The sequence below is a fragment of the Ambystoma mexicanum genome, chromosome 2q, assembly GCF_040938575.1.
Source record: "Ambystoma mexicanum isolate Mex_15411 chromosome 2q, UKY_AmexF1_1, whole genome shotgun sequence".
NCBI lineage: Eukaryota > Metazoa > Chordata > Amphibia > Caudata > Ambystomatidae > Ambystoma > Ambystoma mexicanum.
In genome coordinates, this window is record NC_090924.1 from 1,433,224,273 (window position 1) to 1,433,245,526 (window position 21,254).

Genomic DNA, 21,254 nt, shown 5'->3' on the forward strand with positions numbered 1-21,254 from the left:
AGCAGTTTCCCGCAGCTAATGCCGTGAAGGATTCCTTGCTTGCCATCCGTAAATCAGTATTATCCCATTTGCAAACGGCGCAACGTCGTACCAAAATGCAGGCTGACAAGCGACGCGCGCCGGCCCCTTCGTATTCTTGTGGTGACCGTGTATGGCTCTCTACAAAACATCTGACCATTAAGGGTAAAAGGAAACTGTTGCCATGTTATCTGGGTCCTTATACGATTCTACGGTGCCTTAATCCTGTCACTGTTTGTCTAGAGATTCCATCTCATTGGCGGGTGCACCCGGTATTCCATGTCTCCTTGCTTCGCCCTTTTGTACCTGGCACACGGTTACCTGCTGCCCCCACCCCAGTTAACGTCCATGGTGAGGACGAGTATGAGGTGCGTGCAATATTGGACACTCGCCTATGTCGTGTTGGGTTTGGTCTTACCTAATTGATTGGAAGGGGTATGGTCCAGAGGACAGGTCCTGGGAACCGGCTTCTAATCTGAACGCACCCCGTTTGCTACGGGCCTTTTGGTCTCAACGCTTGCGAAGGCTCAGGAGAGAGCGCTCTTTGTGGAGGGGTACTGTCACGTCTCGGCTAAATTGGAAACTGCCTTGGCGATTGTCTGAGCGCTATCCGGCACGTAAAACACCTTGAGACTACAACTCCCACAACTCTTGCTATTATAGCCACGCGACGTACACGTATGACGTTGCTGCGTTTTCATTTGTTGGGAACTACATTTAGCTCCCATCTATCCGGAGATCGGGTGCTCCTAAACTGCTGTTAGTTACGTGCTCCCGGACTCCCGTTTGAAACCTTGACTACCCGGCGCTTGAATCAAGTTATTGTCTTTGTCCTGTCCTTGTCTGCCTCCCGACGCCAGCTTCCCTCGATTGTTCCCCTTGGATATTCTGAACCCGGCTTACCCATTATTGACCTCCTACTTCTGAATCCTTAAGTTTTGGTGACCCGATAACTCGAACATTTCCGTGAGGGAATTAGCGTGAGGTGAACGCTCGCTTCCCTGATCATTTCCTTTCTTCCCTTGTCCACTCCTGTTGCTTTGAACCTTTTTGGACGCTCTGCTGTTTACCCTTTGGATTGCTTGGAACCTTAATTTGGGACGCTCTGCTGTTTACACTTTGGATTGCTTTGAACCTTAATTTGGGACGCTCTGCTGTTTACACTTTGGATTACTTTGAACCTAATTGGGACGCTCTGCTGTTTTCAACGTGGTGTTCCTAGGATACTGGCACGCCTTCCCTTCACCCTTCATCCTCCTTGTTTTCTGCATTTCGATACTAGTAGGTTACTGGTATATTGTTCCTAAGGAGCAGGTAAGAGTGGATAATTGTGGGCGGTGTTGGCTGTTTGTTCTCCGGCACTATTTGGCTGCATTTCCTGAACAACTGTTTTGTTCTTTGTCTCTCTAGCTCTGACGATTCTGCTCCGGCCTTTTCGCTCAAGCCCCCGGCCTGCCAGGTGTATTGATCCCTGTAGACCGAGCTCTTGGGAGGGAAGTCTTTGGCACATCACCATAAAGACCCACGACTCCTTGAGCGAAAGGGACTTCCCTAGAAGAGCGGGGAAGTATTATCTGCAACGACCAGAAAACAACCTCTGAGTTGTGACAACTAGTAAATGCTTGTCTATCGGATTGTTTTCCAATCCATTGGGGTACAAGGCAGGGCTGTCCCTTATCCCCTCTATTATTTGCTCTCTTTATAGAGCCTCTGGCTATCTCGATTGGGGAAAATGTTGGCATAAAGGGTATTTTGATGGACAACTGCACCTCTAAAGTCCTACTTTACGCGGATGACCTTTTTAGTTTTACGTTCTGACCCTGAAGCTTTGTTCAAGGAATTCATGTTGCCACTGACTAGATTTGGTCAAGCGTTAGATTATAAATTCAATGTATCTAAAACATTGGTCTTCCCAATTTCAGCTTCGTGTCATAGAGGTCTTTTTGGACTTCAGCGGGATAGATGGGCTGAGAATAATTTCGCATGTCTGGGAATACACATTTATGGGCGTGTTAATTGCTTATTAGTTTCCAATATTCGAGTCAGGCCCACAGCAATAGCGCTGCTATGTTTACAGTGGAAAAGGTTGAGCCTAACGTTGTGGGGAAAGATTAATGTAATAAAGATGACCCTGCTTCCAAAACTGCTTTACGTCTTTAGTATGCTTGCTCGTCCCTTGACGGGAGATTTGCTTTGTGACATTAATAGAGTTTTACGAAACTTTTTATGGAGAGAGTGGGTTAGATCCAGGATTCCAATGGATGTACTTATGAAACCAGTGTGTTTAGGTGGTTTTGGTTTCCCTGATATAGTCTCATATCATAGAGCTCCAAGCTCAGGCCAAACTGGCTCCCCAATATGAGTCTTTCTACATCAAAGACTCTCCCATACAGGTATTGGGCAAGGTGAAGACACTAGGGATGTTTTTGGAAGCCTCAATGAGTGCAGAAGCACAGGTTATGTACGTGAGTAAGAACTGTACATGCTACCTCCAGCTCCTCAGCGCAATTAAACACTATCTGATTGAAGAAAACTGCGCAACCATTGCCAAAGCAACCATACTGTCTCGGCTGGACTACGGCAATGCACTAATGTTAGGGGCAAACAAGTGGTGCAAAGCAAAATGCCAACTGATACAGAACAACGCAGCCAGAATAGTGAAACAGAAATCCAAGAAAAAGCACATTAGCAATGACAGTAGGGATCTGCATTGACTAACTGTGGAAAAAAGAATCCAGTTCAAAACAATGACACTGGTCCACAAATGTCTACACGGAAAAGCTTGAACATTCCTCAAGGACAAAAATCACTCGCTATTTACCGGGGTGTGCCTTGAGAGCAGAAGCACTGAGCCAGATTACCGTTGCACCATGAAAGCGAAGAAATGGTGGGGTAAAGCCTTCCCTACAAAAGCTGCAACTAAATGGAAGAACTTACTGTTACATTTAAGACTGAAGTCCAAATACACTGCCTTTAGGAAAAAACTTAAAACTTACCTTTTTAAGTGAAACCAGTAATAGTTACAAATAGATCAGCTAGATAGCTCTCTATCATGGCTTAGGCCATGTGTCCCGTCAATTTGTAAGTCTACTGTCTGTGTCTCATTCTTTGCGCCCCGATGCCTGCAGGCTTACAGCGTGGTACAAGTAAATAAATAAAATACATAAACAGAGTCTTTACCTTGCACACCTTACATTTGTGGTTAAGAGAAATTGCAGCTAATTGTCTGAACTGGGTTAATATAGAGAAGTACGTTGTGCACCCAGTCCCTCTGGACTGCTTTCTTAAAATGGAAGGAAAAAAAGATCACTGCGGATAAATCCACGCTGTTTGTTAGACATATCCTAAAAGATTGGACGAAATGTTGTGAAAGCTCTGGGGTTAAATGTCTACCGAGTTCCGAATCTTCCATCTGGAGGAACTCAGCAATACGTTTTAATAATGGTACCCTCTCGTGGCCCTCTTGACAGTCTGCAGGTATCTGGTGTTTGGGACAGATACACAATAGAGTTTCAATGCTCTCGTTTGAATTCCTCAGGTTTAAATATAGGTTGCGTATGTCAGAGGATTGCCAATATCGTGTTCTCTGCAATAGTTTTGCAAATTTACTTGCACCTTTAAATGCCTCATTGCATAATGTCCCTCCTATATTGCATTTATCCAAAAGTACGCCTCTATCAGCTTCTACTCCGTATAAGCTTCTTGCGCAGGTGAGCAATAACCTTCCTTCTGAGCAGCATAGAGCTAATTGGACCCTGGACCTGGGTTTTGACTTATTGGAGGGGGATTGGAATTGTATTTGTACAGGACCTTGCAGATATAAAGTTGATTTGGACTTGAGATTTACTCAGCAATGGGTTGTACACTGCATTTACTGGACGCCTTCAAAAATGAAGCGTTGTAAGCTTGTGCAAAATGATACATGTTGGAACTGTAAATCAGATATTGGTACTGGTATGCACATGTTCTGGTCCTGTGTGAAAATGACTAGCTTTTGGGACTATGTCCTGCAACGTATGGAACTCATCTTAGGTTAGTCACTCCCCTACACTCTTTTGCTCTTTCTGCCTGTCTTGTTTCCGGCAGGTATTTGGCTTTCTGTTGGCCAGCTCTTTTGGTTTTACAGGACACTATTGGTAGCTAAGAAACAGATCTTGAAATGCTGGAAAAGTGATGCTAAGCCTCCCATTGATGGCCGGTTACAGGATTTAGCCATTTTTTCAAGCAGAGAGAAGGTGTTTATCAGAGAAAGAAAAAAACGGACAAGTATTCATCTATATGGAATATCTTTTATGAATTGTATATCTGAAAAATTCCCTTTTGTTGATTTGTTTATTTTATTTTATTATTTTTTGTTTTTTTTTGTTTTTTCTTTCCCTCTCTTTTTCTCTATCCCTCTTCCTGTCTGCTCTTTCTTTTCTCTCCCTCTTTTATAACTTTATCTTTTCTTTTCTTGCCCTTTATACTTATTATAAAAGCTGTGCACATTTACAGTTATGTTGTCTAAATGATGTTTATCTATTATAATATCATGCTGTATTTTTTTAATCTTCTGCATGTTATAAAAATGTCAATGAAGAAATTTGAAAGACATACAACCCTGAAGTGCCACCATATGTATACTTCTGAGTATTCTGACACAGGTGCATGACGCAATGCTCACGGCCCAGGATGGAGGATCTTTTTCAAGTCCAGATGTTTTTGTAAGTTTGGGCAGAACCCTTTTTCCAAAATCTTTACTTGTATCGGAAGGACAGCAATTGGATGAACATGTTTCGGATCTTCAGGCGTTTCACAGCAGAGTCTTTATCTTAGCTTTCATCAACTCGCAGGCAACAGAGCTCTCAACTAGTGTAGAGCAAATCATCTCAAGATGAAACCCATCGGAGAGTTTGTCTTTTCGTACTAAGAGCAATACCGAATAATGTCCATTCGCTCGCGCAGGGAAGGGCCACTAGCCAATCAGGTGGCTGGAACAGCGGGTTGGAACACACATTCTCTGCCCCCTGTGCCAGCCACCCGAGGCCCTTCCCCGGTGGCCCCATTTTTTCAAATGTGGGGAGGCAACAGGTAGCCTATCCCTGTTGCCTCCCCATCCTCCCACACCCCCAAAACCAACCAAACCCCTTCCCCACCACCTCCCCCATTCCAAACTTTCCTGTGAGACTGCCGCTTTGAGCTTTGCTCCGGGCGCCCCTTCTGGTCCCGGCAGCGGCCCATCGGGAGATTGATAGTGCAAGTCTCCTAAGGGGAAAAGCAAACCATTTGCACACCGGATAAACACCGGGGTGCCAATGACTTCCACAACCCAGCTGGGTGGGGGGCCGACATTGCTAATAACGGCCCACAGCCCTCTCCTCTAGCATGGCTCCGGCTGGCGAGCCATTACCGGCCATGGACAACCGCCACCCCTGCCGATGCGGGAAAGCCACAATCATGCAGGGATTACCATTTTGATCATGACCCAGATGTCTTCAAGGAGTTCAATGCCCTCTAAATATCTGTTAAAAGTGATGCTATGATCCCTAATGATGCAGTGGGAGGATACTCACATGGTGGTGGTACTACACTGTCCCAAGGGGGGATGCATTCGGGGTGGAATCCAATGTATAAATATTCTTAATTGCTGCCTTATATTCTAAATTTTGTCCATAAAGAAATTTCCTTTTAATTTCACAAATCACAGAGCTTTGTGTGACTTTAGCCAGAAGATCTGGGAACTGGTGTTTGTCCACTGTTTGAAAGAGTTCCCGGTCGCAAACAGCAGCCTTGTGGATTGTAGAGCTATACAAGCTTTTCTTAGAGCTCCTGTGTGATTTGCAGTCACCGCTTCTCTGTTTCTTTGGTGTGTCTTTGGATTAATTCCTCTCAGTTGGTCCTTCAGCTGTCAGGCTCTAGCGTTTAACTTCTTAGTTCTAATAAGTACCACAGTGGATAATGGGTGGTAAGGAGATTCAGTCAAGTATTGTCGCAATCGGTCAAAAGTAGACAAGATAGAGCTCGCTTTTTTTCCCCGACATATGTTCTTGTTGGAATTCAATGTATGACAGTACCTATAAGAAAGTGAAAACATTTTCCAATGTGGTCTCTTTCATGTGTTAAATAGCATGTTGCAGAAGAAATGGTCCTCCCAGAGATGAAGTGTCTTGTTTAAACAAAATGTATCCTGGAAATTGCATTTTTGTTTCCCTGTCTGCTTCTGAAGACAGAACGTTCAGAATGCAGACAATACCAGTAGTTAGTCACTGCACTCTAAACATTACGATTGGCTGAGAGGAGGTCAATAATGGTTTCCATGTGCTAATAAAAAAGACAAGTTTTAATGAAATAACTTATGTCCTGCATATATTTTTGGATGACTTGTAGAGGAGGTCCCATGCACGACCCGCACTCAAAGTGCCCATATTGAAGTGCCAGAAACGTTCACGCCGAGATACGTGACGTGCAATGAGCAAATAAACCAGCAGAGAGCCGCAGTGGGGCTCTTCCCGGTACCGATCAGACCGACAGCACCTATTGAAGTACCAACACCAAAGAAAACATGGACAGTAAATTATCCATTGAGGAAACCATATCAACAAATAAAACGGAATGAGGATTGTCTGAGTACAGTCCCTGAAGAGGCCAAGAAAGTGCTAAAAGAAGATGACTGGTGACGTCACAAGAACTCAGACTGACTCACAGATGAAGAAAACAACGACCTGTGAATGACGAAAAGAGATAAAAGAAGGATAAGCGACATCCCGAGTAGAAGTAAAAGGACGTTGTCAAGTATAAGAAGCTTATGCCATAAGAGCAATGAAGATATGAAACCAGTTTACACGTGTACATATTCTTGGAAACGCAAGAAAGCTGAGGAAATCATGTGGCTTGCTATGCTTAGGAAATTAGTTGTGGAAAGTGCCACATATACATATCTACCTCAAACGGAGCAATTTATATGATGTGTATGTCCACTTTGCAAAAGGACAGAACCAACCGCAAGTTACTAGAGGCCCCAGGAGCGATGGCCCTCAAACACAGGAATCGAAAGCCAAAGATAGAAACAAAACTCAAATGAATGAAGAAACCAAGACTGTGTCATCTAAACTGACACAGGCTAATACAATTTATGACGTCAGGAGCGAAGTATCCTGTTCAAAGGAGTTGAGATAAGCAGCAGGAGGCATTTGGTGGCCCGAAAGCTGAAATCAAATAACCAAATTAAATGGAGATGGAGACGATTCCACGGTGCCTAAAACACGTGACCTGCCAAGCAAGAAGAGTTGGGGCCTTCACACCTACGTGCAGTCTTGAGCCATACACAAATATCCGAGTTCTCCCAGACAGAGAGGCAGCATCGAGGCATACAAATTAGAAACTAATTGACACATGGCCAGTGGATCAGTGATGGATGGTGGTACTGGTTGGTGGGAGGCTACGGGAGCTGACGGGCACCCTGCACCTGGCCAGCCATTCTGCATGCTGCTAAGCAAAGTGGAAAAATACAAGGGGACGTGGTATCAACCCACTCACAATGTACCAAGTAATCTAGGATCCTATAGTCTGTAGAACCAATGACACGTCGTATTTTTAGTGACGTTTACAGTAGCCATTTTGAAGGAAGGGCTTAGTTGCCCCACCTGACATTGTCTATCCAATCCCCTCTCCCCGTTACCGTATAGAAATATAATACCTGTAGTAAAGTTACCTTCCTATAACCAATAGAATTGCATGCAACATTTTTAGCGTTTCACGTCAGCGATGACGAGTTTTTAGTATAAAGAAGGTGATTTTTGTGAAGTTCATCGGAGTTGAAGCGAGAAGGAAGATCGAGCAACCGCTGATGTTCATAACTCCCCGTTTTTTGTACTTGTCATTAAACGGACTCCCTTTGCCAAACCATTTAGTTGTCATTATTGATTTGATGCTTGAGTACTAATCTGCATCCCCATCCATCTCACGGATGCTGCTATTCGATCTTAAAGTGGTGTTTGGGAAAACCCCAATCCTATGGGCCGGCTGTGGTCCCACCAGCACACTTAGTAGCAGAGATTGATGGTTATCGATTATCTATTCGAATAAGACACTCATTGACCGTCGACATAAAGTAACTCTAGGTCCTCAGCAATATCACGAGTCCTTAGCCATCCGGCTAAGTAGACCATGAAGCTCCCCGTAGATAGTGGTTAGAGTAAAGTGCAAAGCCTGCGGGTGAAGGCCTGAAGGGACCTGTACTTTCCCCTACAAGCCCCTTCCCACTTCTACAAGCAGCGTTGATCCCGAGCACCCAGAGAGAGAGAAAACATGCGAACAGTGAATGAAAAAGACTGAATACTTTGGCAAAAGTGCATGCCTTAGAACAAGTAAGGGAAGGTAATGGAGGGAGGAGGAAGAAAAGAAAACAAAAAATATAGTTAGAAGTACAGTAGAATGTGTGTGTGTGTATATATATATGGGGAAGGAAATAGAGACTCAAGGGGTGACTCAAGGGGTTACCAAGTAGTGGATAAGAATACCGGGGAGGACACCCGAGAAGAGGGGGATACCAGGAGGATACCTGAGAGAAGAGGGGGATACTAGGAGGATACCTGAGAAAAGAGCGGAATACCGGGGAGGACACCTGAGAAGGGAAAGGATACGGCCAAATTCCTACGCTTAATATAACAGTTAGAAGAAGCCTGCATCCATAGTCCTGAATAAAACGGGAATAAAAAGGAGACCACGGCGGTTTAAGACGCTGTGAAAGGGATGGGCTTACACCCTTTGTCGGGGTAAGATTAGGGGCAGAAATCTGTGTAGCCAGCTGGAGTTTGACTAGTCTGTTAAAAGTCTGTCTCATGTGTTTTGTGTTGTAACGTCGTAGGAAGACATTTTTCTTTAAAAATTACACGATTGAGTACCTGAGATATTGTGGAATACGAATTGATATTTGTTGGTTGAGTAAAGAAGTATAATTTTTGTGGAAAAAACGGAATTGGAGCTTGCAACGATTGGTGCTCGCTCATATTGTTGGAGTTGTTTAAAGAAACAGAAGGGCATAACAAGTGTTATATGAAGGAAAGGGGAACAGATTTAAGCATGGAGTATAGGACTCCATTAGTACACCTCTGCAAACAGTTGCCAAAACATGCACCCAAGCTGAAAAAGTACAGTGCGGAATGGGTTAAAGGAACCGCAAACAAAATGTTTATGCCGTGGTCCCAGGGTGGATCACTGTCTAAAGCGGTCCTACAGCACATGACGACATATTTGCACGCCACATACAAAGATAAAAAGTTAGATAAATGCCTAGCTAGTTTAGAGCTTTGGAAGATGTTCCAAGAGGATAAGGAGGAGGAGCCACCATTAGATTGGATACTTAACGTATGTACAGCGGGGGGTGAGACACCTTCCGCGCCACCTGCCCTGTCTGAAACAAAAATCGAAGTCAGTAAGGATGAAAGATTATACCCGCTAAGAGAGCTTAAAGCAGCCACGGGGTACAGCAACCCGTCATATGAGTCACCTATGCAAAGCAGTGACGAAAGCCCAGAGAAAGACAGAGGTAAAGATTCGCCTCCAAGGTCTCAAGGGATAAGGAGAGACGTGAAAACGAAAGGAAAGATCGGGTACAAACAAGTACATCTCCCGAAACAGAGAGAGAAGGCAAGAGATGGAAAGGAAATGAGGATAGAACTGATGAGATAGCATTCGCACAGAACAAATGGATGGGAGGTCAGATTCTATTTAAACTCGATGGTAAAAGGATTAATGACGCAAATCGAAAAGGGAAGTTAGACGATGTACAGAGAACGGAAAAGGAACAGGAAAAAGGATTGAGGGATGAAAAACTTGGGAAAAAAGATAGGCAGAGACGATTGCAGTTATATCGCGAAGAGCAGGAAAGACATCAAGATCATAAACAGAGAGCATCTAACGATCAAGACTGACAGGAACGAATGCGAATAGAAGATGACCAAAAAATACAGGAGATAAGAATAAAGAGACAAAGGGATGAGGAAATACGAAGGGCAAATGAACGTAGAAATGCAAAGAAAAAGGAAGAAAATAGAGTCAGAGAAGAAGCAAGGAAGTGCAGAGAATTCAATGACAACACAGAATGTAAGCAGAGACAGAGAGCACGCGGTCTTCAATATCTGGAAAGAGAGGTTAAAAAACCTGATCCAGTAGTAGACTGGGAGGACATAAAGAATTATTCCCTGAGTACGATTCAGTACCAGGCACGTCTAGGGCAAATATCGAGGATGACTTCAACACCAGAAGCATCAGAGAGACGATCGATAGAATATATGACAAGATGGGGCTAGAACAAGTACCTCAAGGGGGAGGGGAGGACAAGCGCCTGGAGAGCACTCAGCTTTATGATGCTGAGGACGTCTCCCTAAAAAGTAAGAATAGAGAGCTATCCCTAGATAGGTTGGAAATCAGTAAGAACAAGGAGGATGCGAGAAGTTGCACAAGTTGGGCGCAGATAATGTCAGACGCAGAAAGAGAGGAATATGAGGAAAAGGAAGCACGAGAGAAGACACAAAAGACGCTTCTCAAGGGGAAAGGGAATAAGATGGTCAGATTCTAGTGTGTCTGCACCAAGGGCATCGGAATCAGCCACACAGTCAGGCCGACACAAAGAAATATTGTACAGTCAGAGGGGGGTGTCTCCACCACCCTATGTGAGCCGACTGAGGACATTATCAGGTAGGCGGCGATGCGAGAATATCACTCCTGCAGTCGATAGAAGAGAGAAGAGAGAGAGGACTATGCATCCCAATTTCCATTGCTCGAGAAAGGAGGAGCGAGACCACAGTATATTCCATGGACACACATGGATCGGGAAAACCAGAAAAACAATCTTCCAATGCTCACTTCGGGATCCGGAAAATGGATACATGAGTAAGAAAAAATGACGGGAGGGAACACGTTAGCTCTAGGGGATATCAAGGGTCTTTTAATCGCCATACTTGGTGATAGAGCGGATAATGTGTGGACACACGCAGGTTACTCTGGTGTGACTACAGTTAATACCGCGCATGACAGAGCACCGTTTAACAATTGCCGAGCCGCAGTATGGAAAGCATTACGATCGCTCTGTCCGGTTACTTCCGACATGGGAGCTATAATGTCATGGAAAATTGAGGAGTCAGAAGACCCCTTGATTTACATTCAGAATTTCCAAGACACGTGGGTACTTGAAACGTGGGAATCTTGGGGGAAAACTATACACGTGTTGTACCATATAATATGCCAGGGGCTGCCAGATCAGGTACAGAAGCAGCTAAAGAAGTTAGTAGGAATCGAGGACAAAACATGGTCTGAAATACAGTTGACTATAGCGCACTATTGCAGGCTGCTGCAAGAGAAGAATCGTAAAAAAGAGGTTACACACAAAGCTGAAGAAGCAAAGTTAGTGCAGAAGAAATTGTCAAAATATGCCATTGAAGGGGCAATGATAACTAAGACGGATCAAACGTGCAGCAGGCCAATAATCAACAGGAGGGTAAACAGGGCAATAATGGGTTTTACCCCAGAGGGAGAGGCTTTCAAGGGAGAGGATGGCAGAGTAATCAGGAAGGTTTCCAAAACATACAAAACGGAAGTTAGGATATGTCAAATGGGCAAATGATCAGACTACCGCCAATATGTTGGGTGTGTGGGATGACAGGGCACCTAGCACGCACATGCAGAAGTCAAGGCATGGTGCAAAACGACCAAGGAACTAGAGCAGGTATGGTGAATCCACCTGTGTTAGTACAACAGGGAGGAAATGGAGTTGCGCAAAATCACACGGTGCAACCGCAAACGCCAGGAGCACAGAAAAGCTTGCAACCCCAGAATTGGATAAATTGTCCACAGAGACAGTCCCAACAGTCACTGATGCAAATGTCACAAACAACAAGTATAGGTCAGGCTGTGAACGATGGGATAAGAGTTAACACTGGTGATGGGGGGAAGACCATTCACGCAAAATGGGACAAGATTGTATATGGACTAGGACAGCTCACTGAGAAACCTGATTTGTTCTATCCTATCAGTGACTCCTGACACTCACCTGGAACCAAGGGTGGATGTCGTTATAGGGGGTAAAGAATATTGCTTCTTAGTTGACACGGGTGCGACACGCTTGTGCATACGTGAAGGCAAGTTTTCCTTGTCCGGCAATGCTATAAACAGTCAAAGCTTCACAGGAGCAACAAGCCGTGTTCCATTTACAGACACACTTCCAGTCGCTATAGGAGAATGTGACATGAATGTGCCACTGTTATATTCAAGGCAAACCCCAGTAAACATATTGGGAGAAGACTTCATGACAAAGTTAAACATGACAATTTCGTTCACGGAGAAGGGCATAGTATGCTCGACTCCAGGAATGCACTATTTGAATGTATGCGATGTAATTAGAGCTTACACAGGACACAAAGCCATGAGAGCTATCCCATTGGAGCTAGAAATATTTGCATATGGAGTACGGGTGCTGATGGCATGGCTACCAGGTCTTGCAGACAAAACCATGAGGACCCCAGGGGAGTTTCTATTTAGACCAAGAATACCTATGCACGAGGAGAAGGGACAAGTATTTCCCTTGATGATGCACACAGCCATAGTGTGTGGGAAAATGGCTTCGATCAATGGTTGTGATGATGAAAGCAAACAATGGGTCACAGTGATCACCATTGAAAAAGGGTACAGGCTGACTGACGTTACGGATGATGATCGGTTCTACAAACGAACAGACGCTGAGGAAATAACAGTTGACGTGAATCTCACTTTTTTGGCGAAGATGATCAAAAGAGAAGTGCCCCAGAGAATGATGTTGGCACAGAACAGTCCTGAATATTTTGAGGTCGATATGGCCCAGGTGCTTGTCTCAGTATGGACCACAAGCCCCTATGACGTAGGTCTATTGAAAGGAGAAGTCAAAATTATACTGAAGCCAGGAGCTAATTTACCAAAGACACAATAATATACCATGTCTAGGGAGGCAGATGAGGGGATTTTCAAGACAATTTTGGCTATGATGGAACAAGGCATCTTAGTGACGTCAGAGTCGACATGCAATACTGCAGTTTATCCTGTTAAGAAATCAAAAGGAGGGTCTTGGAGGCTAATTCAAGATCTACGCCCAATAAACGATATTTTAGAAGCCGAGTACCCTTTAGTCCCAAACCCGGCCACAATTCTATGTAATATACCTGTTGAGACAAAATATTTCACGGTGATTGACTTGGAAAATGTATTTTTCTCAATCTCATTGCACCGAGACTCACAAGATCTGATGTAATTTACCTTCAGACAGATGCGCCTGAAAAGCACAAGGTTACCCCAGGGGTACTGTGACTCTCCTTCAATTTTCAAGAGTCCTACAGATGGATTTAAGCAATAGCGCATTAGAGAGTGTTGTCTTGCAATATGTAGATGACATCTTAATTTGCAGCATCACAGAGGAAAAGTGCAGACATGATTCTAGTCAGCTATTGACTGGCTGAGAAAGGATATAAAGTGGACAAAGAAAAGTTACAATATTGTCAGCAAGAAGTGTTATATATAGGCCAGCTGATCTCACATGAGGGGAAAAGAGTAACCCCAGAAAGGGCTGAAGCCATGCTGAACACAGCCAAGCCGCACACGGTAAAACAGATGCAGAGCTTTCTAGGTCTTTGCAATTATGTCAGAGCATGGGTCTTTGACTACAGCTCATATACCAAGCCCTTGTTACAGGCCCTAAAGAAGGCACAGGTGACGAAAGAAAAGATCATGTGGTCCTAGACCATGAAGGAAGGGTTTACTGAGCTCAAGAAAGCCATTTGCACAGCACCAGTTTTAGGGATTCCCAACTACGCAGAGGAATTCTACCCGTTCTCACACACGAATGGCAGCGTTATGACAGCAGTACTCACACAGAGAACCACATTGGGGTACAATCCCCTGGCATACTACAGTGGGAATGTGGACCCCATGATGAGAGGCCACTTCCCGTGCGAACAAAGTTTAGCTGCCGCAGCGTTTGCCATGGACAAAACGACAACCATTGTGATGGGATGCTCAATGATGTAGTACGTTGAGCACGCGCTATCTGCCATTCTAGAGAAGCCAAAGGGCACGTTGACATATCAGAGAGCTTCTCCTTATGAAGTGATCATATCAAATCTGTCGATTAAAATCGTTCAATGCAAGATAGTGAACCCAGCTATGTTTATAGCAGAGCCAGTCACTGAAAGAGATTCCCAGAGTGAGAGAAAATGCATTGGCAGGAGGAGAAATTGCCTTTGTTGACGGTTCCTCAAGAATCAATCAAAACGATGGGCAAAGATATACAGGTGCTGCTGTGATGAAGCACAGGGCAAATGGAGAGTTTCCAGTGCTCATTAGTGCACGATTACCATCTCACTATTCAGCACAGGCTGCAGAATTATTGGCGTTGATACTCGTGATTGAGAATCACGCAGACCAGGAAGTGATGTTGTACAGTGATTCCGCCTATGTGGCATCAACAATGCATGCAGGCCTAGCGCGCTGGAAGAGGAAGGGTTACCTCCAAGCGAACGGCACGCCAGTGCAACAAGCAGCCTTATTGGACAGGCTCATCAAGGCACTACAGCTCCCAGTGGGTATAGCAGTTGTGAAATGCGCCGCCCACACGAAGGGGACAGATTTGATCTCACGAGGAAATCAAGCATCAGACACAGAGCACAAGCGTATGGCGTCCAAGGGTGAACCCATAATGGACGTAGAAATAGCTGATGTAAACGAAAAGATGATTGTTGCACGAAATGAACCTGAGAGCTATAATAACATGGGGCAAACCCAGTTAATGGAACTCCAAGGGGAGGCACCACAGGAAGAGAAGAAACTCTGGAAACGGCAAGGGTGTTCTTTAAACCCCTCCGAAAGCTTGTTGTGATAAGACAGTAATGGTAAACCAGTAATGCCTAGAGCCTGTTAAAATTAGCCCTGGAGCAATTACACTACCCAGCACACATGACAAAAGAGAATCTTGCGGAAACGCTCTCTGAAGACTGGTTTATACCAAACCTAGCAGAGCAGGTTGCATTATTTATAATAAACTGTATGATCTGCCAGCAGTTCACGACTGGGCACACACTAAAAGTAATTAAAAAAGAAATCCCAAGGTCCAATGGACCTTTTCAGCACTTGCATGTCGATTATGTCGATATGATTCAAGTATGTAACGGGTACAGGTATCTAATTGTTGCGGTGTGTCCATTCTCTAGATGGATAGAAGCAGGTCCATTTACACACCCAGACTCTACTTCTGTGGCCAAATTTCTAGTGAGAGGGGTATTTCTCAGGTGGGGAGTATGTGAAATCATGGGATCAGATAATGGGGCTCACTTTGTCAACAAAGTTTTTGAACAGATTTGCTTGTTGCTTGGTATAAAGCACAAGTTCTCGTCGGCGTATCAGCCACAAGGTAATGGGATCTTTGAGAAGCTCAACGGCTTGTTAAAGGAAAGGATAGCCAAGTTGAAGCTTACTCTAAAGAAAGGATGGCTGCACTGCCTTCCATTGGCACTGTACGCACCTTATGCCGCACGAAATAGTGACAGAAAGAAGGATGCGCACTCCCCTGACACCCCGAGGCAGAGCTAGGTGTGATGTTCAGCCGACAAGTGAAATCTTAGGGTCTGAAACGCAAAAGAACTTGAACATCATGACATCTTGCCTTACTGTAATTGCAGGCCAGCTGCAGCGACGATGAAAAGGGAAAGGGCAGCACAGAAGGAGATGCTACTGCAGACACAGCTCAGAATCTATGTCTTCCTTCAATCTTCCCTGGAGATACCATCCTGGTGAGGAATCACACAAGGAAAAAGTGGGACGAGCCAAGGTTCAACGGACCGTTCACAGTTGAAGACGTCACTCCCTCTGCAGTCAAGCTACAAGGAAGAAGAGCTTGGATCTTCCTGGGTGATATCAAGCCATACATCAGAGAAATACCCCTGCCTGCACCCCACCGCGAAGAGACTACAGACAACGGGAAAGAACCACAGCACGTGCAGATGAGATCCATGACGAGGAAGAAGGCCGCATGACCAGCAGCAAAGCAAAGACAAAGAACTTTTGTTGCAAATTTGCGGCTTAAAAATTGACATTCCCCTGAGCAAAAATAGAAGAGGATAAGGACATAAAACATACGGACACTCTGTGCATCCTAGTTGCAGGGTGAAGGAGAGAAGTGCATATGCAAGCCACAACGTAGGTTATTGACTTTGAACTTTAGACTGAGGCACACTGAAGCCTTGATAAGAAAAGAATATGTCAAATCCCAATCGCAGACACACAAGTTGGAAGAAAATACAGTATGCAGACTTGTTCAAGACAGGAACATTGTTTGGACTCACAAATGGTGTGCCACAGTTGCGACATCACTAAAGACATTTTGAACTACTTTCACCTAGTCTTGAGGTCACACCCATCACTACTGTTAAGGCTCAATCGCATCCCCGAATTTCTGCAAGATCCTGAAAACAACAAGACAATAAGAAGGCTCCTCACTGTGATCGCCGAGCAGTTCTTCCTACTTCCCGAATACAGAGGGGAAAAAACAAATGTCCCAAGCAGAAGAAGAAGCAAATACACTCATCAACGTGATTTTTTGCTGTCTAATTGATGAACACCCAAACATTGTCGGAAGACACACTGATGTATTTACCTTTCTTCGAGATCTGGCAAGCATCATAATCCAGGTCCCTCTGCACATCAACCTAGATTGTAGAAGCTACTCACAGTGAGTACCAAACTGTTCCAGAATTCCGCAAAGGCTAAGCAAATGTCCCTGTCACCAGAAGATAGCAGATTGGCGAAAAATGTCTTCTTTCCCCTAATTGAGGAATTTCCAGAACTTGTAGGGAGACCTGCCAGTGTTAACGTCCTCACATTCATCAGAGACCCAGCAAAATCTACCCAGCTAAGCATGCTCCTGCATGGTATTGTAGTACAAATTAAACTCTCCAATCTCCACCAGAGTTTCGGGAAGAAACCTTGAAGCTTCCCCCCGAGGGACAGATCGAGAAAGCGTTGACAGAGACTTCACTCTTGTTACAGGGACAAAGACGCAACATGTCATCTGGAATGAAGCAAATAAGACGCATCAACTGGGTACTCGTGTACTTTGAACATGCACAGTAAAAGAGACGTGCTGACTGCATTACCTGATTTTGACATTTCCTCATACATAGAAAGAGAGAACTGTATCCAGCGATAACAGACAATCCAGTGTCCAGGCAAGAGGGACAATTGTTTCCGTACATCTAACCCGCAAGAGGAACCTGCAGAATCCAGAAATAATATTGTCTAAGATTGTATTAAAGCGTTAGCCTTTTTCCCGAAAATGTTCGAGATGAGAAATCAAAATAACAACCATGTTCTCCCCCAGGAAGAGAGACACCCTTGTTTTTCCAGAGGAAAATTATGCAGGCTAACCTATAAGAGTGTCATGTACTTATGCATTATATTCATCATTGTCTTATTGTCACTGAAGATTACAACTGCATTATTTATTGGTGGACAAAGTGTTCAGAGTCCAGTGCACCCATCTAACGATGAAGCCCACAAAGGCGCCCAGACCCTATATAGTCATTCCAGTCCCTAGAAGATCTGACAATGGAGTGAGTGAACTTGAGATGGATGTGAGTAGTAATAACACACACACAGTTGCAGTGAAGAGCACATTAACAAGCCTGAGACAGGGTCGGCAAAATGTGAGTGAAAACAGTTTGCTGACAACCACCCCCATGCAAACGATGAGTGCACATACACCAGATCTAATTTCAATAGCTACAGAATCACAGGCCAAAGAAGGGGAGAAGTTAGGGCAACCAACTGTGAGAGGCTACCCCACAAATGAAGAGAAAAGACAAAGGGGAAGAGCTAAACTTTTGACACAAAGAGCTGAAGAAGGAACCAACAGAGACAGCACTGACAAGCACACCTGATCCAATGAAGAGAACAAGCACAAGTCCCGCCAAACTGTCACGTGCAGAGATAGTGGGAGAATCAATTTGGCTACTCATAACCAGAGCCTGGAAAGACAGGAGATCAGGGAAAGAATTGCAAGACATTCGCCTACCTCATTGGTACAGATAAAGAGGCCTGAACCATGAATGGAAGTGCCTGCGAATCCCCCAGTGAGAAGAAGCTACATGTATGTTAATAAAGATGGGCTGATAGCAAACTACATGAAAACCTTGAGAATCAAGAGAAGCCTACAAGGAGATGACAGTGAACTAAACGATTACCTAGACAGCACAACACATTTGGGAAACAACATATTGTACCAACACATGAAAGAAGTTGGAAGACGGAGCTCAGAGGGGGAATGCTTTGTTTGCGCACTCCTACCCTACAGCATGAGGAAATCAAAGATTTTTGGTAGCCGTAGAAATTGACGTCCAGATAGCACACTGTCTATCACACGTAGCAATGTGCAAGACAAGAGGTCAATTTATGGGAAGTGATGCTTCTCTTAAATGGGCAACTGAAAAGACAGATCCACATGAAGATGAATACATACAAGATGTAAAGACAAGAAACAGAGCCCATACGAGAAATCATGTGTTCAGATATGAGAAGCCAGGAGTGAAAGGAGCTGGCATTAGATGGAAAGTGAATAAAAAACTTGATGTCAAAGGAAAACCTGCAGAAGAAGTCAGAAAATGGAAGAACAGAGGCCAAATGCAAATATGGGGAACAGTGCTTTCACCAGACGAATGGGAGAAAGGAGTAGTGATCTGCAGAGCATGGATGGTCACTGGAGCCTGCAAAGAAGCAATTGAAAATGCGCAGAAGATATGCAAGCCATTATGGCCGAAACTTGCAAAACAATTGACATGTGTCGAAGACAAAGGATGACCCCTACAGATAGTGCCATTGGAGAATCTGAAACTGTGCTTCAGAAACAATGGTACAAGGAAAATGGGAGAAAATCAGAACTGTGGGCGAATCTTTGACGCTCCAGGAATGTTACATGATACTGCAGTGACAATTGATCATTACTGGGCATGTGGATCCAAAGCATATATCAGACTGCCGAAAAACTGGGGAGGTATATGCACATTTGCACATTAGTAAATGTCCATGTTCCAGCGCTGGTGTTTTAAAAAGTGATTCGGATATTGAGAGTTTTCCGAAAGCAAATGCTCACCTGAGGAAGAAGATATCTGTAGAAGTAAGAAGCAGAATGAAAAGAGAAAATGATTTCTCTGCCAAATCAATAGAAGCTTTACATGCGATTCCATATGAACATAGGCTGTTCATTCAGACCTCATCAGTCTTCACGACAATCTTCATGCCGAGAATCCAAGTTGGAGCAAATACTAAATGGTTACAGATAACCAAATGGGAATTACAACAGACAATCAATAGAACCATAAAGGGATTCAACGCAATCAAGGAAGAATTAAGGGCGATTCGACTAATGACTCTCCAGAACCAATACGTCCTTGACATGATCACAGCCATGGATGGAGGAGTTTGTGCAAAAATCGGAGAATCATGTTGCACATTATACCTTCCCATGATGAAGAAAACGGAACTCTAACAGAAGCCATAGGTATGCTGACAAAACTACAGAATCAAATGATTGATGAAACAGACGAAATAGACGATGACAGTTAGTTTGGATCACTATTCTCATGTGTCCCGCAATGGATGGCAGATGTATTCAGGTTTTTGAGAGCCCTGCTAGTGATGATATTGCTCGGATTTTGTGTTATCAAGATAATAATCTCTCAATGCCAGAAAAATGCAAAAAAAGGCATAGGTATGAAGATCATGATTGATGTCGAATCAGAATGGAAACCCAAAGACCTGACTGATGAAGAAATAAGAGACCTTGTAAAAGCTAGAATGCATGCACCGAAGGAACAAAGTTTAGATTTCCAAGGAGACACAGAAATTATGTGGGGAAATGGATTTATTGCAGCCCTAATGGACAATGTCAACTTAAGACATGGAACAAAGATGAACTCATGAGAACAGCAGGAAGCTTGAAGGGAGTAAAGAAAATATGGACCCCTAAAGAGACGTTTCTGCAGGCTGTCATGTATAGACCCAGACGATAAAGTGAAATTGAATGCAGAAGATGCAGAAAAAGTGAATACCAAGGGAAAAGTGAAAGTGGTCGATGAATCGCCCAGAGGGGGGAGTGTAGAGGAGGTCCCAAGCACGACCCGCACTCAAAGCATCCATTTTGAAGTGCCAGAAACGTTCAGGCTGAGATACGTGACGTACAATGATCAAATAAACCAGCAGAGCACCGCTGAGGGGCTCTACCTGGTACCGATCAGACCAACAGCACCTATTGAAGTACCAACACCAAAGAAAACATGGACAGTAAAGAACCCATTGAGGAAACCATATCAACACATAAAATGGAATGAAGATGGTCTGAGTACAGTCCCTGAAGAGGCCAGGAAAGTCCTAAAAGAAGATGACTGGTGACGTCACAAGAACTCGGATTGACTCGCAGATAAAGAAAATGAGGACCTGTGAATGGCGAAAAGCGACGAAACACCAAGGATAAGCGACATCCCGAGTTGAAGTAAAAGGACGATGTCAAGTATAAGAAGCTTATGCCATAAGAGCAATGAATATATTCAACCAGTTTACACATGTACATATGCTTAGAAATGTAAGAAAGCTGAGGAAATCATACGGCTTGCTATGCTTAGAAGGAAATTAGTTGCTGCAAGCGCCACATATACATATTTACCTCTAACAGAGCACTTTATATGACGTATATGTTCACTTTGCAAAAGGGCAGAACCAACCGCAAGTTACTAGAGGCCCCAGGAGCAAAGGCCCTCAAACACAGGAATCGAAAGCCAAAGAAAGAAATGAAACTCAGATGCATGAGACCCGTGCAAAGAAACCCAGGTCATCTTAGCTGACACAGGCTAATACAATTTTGGACGCCAAGAGCAGAGTATCCTGTTCAAAGGAGTCGAGATAAGCAGCAGAAGGCATTTGGTGGACAGAAAGCTAAAAACAAATACACAAATTACATGGAGACAAAGACAATTCCACAGTGCCTAAAACATGTGACCTGCGAAGCAAGAAGTGTTGGGGCCTTCACGCGTACGCGCAGCCTTGAGCCATACACAGATATCCGAGTTCTCCCAGATAGAGAGGCAGCATCGAGGCCTACAAATTAGAAACTAATTGACACATGGCCAGTGGGTCAGTGATGGATGGTGGTACTGGTTGGTGGGAGACTAGGGGAGCTGACGGGCACCCTG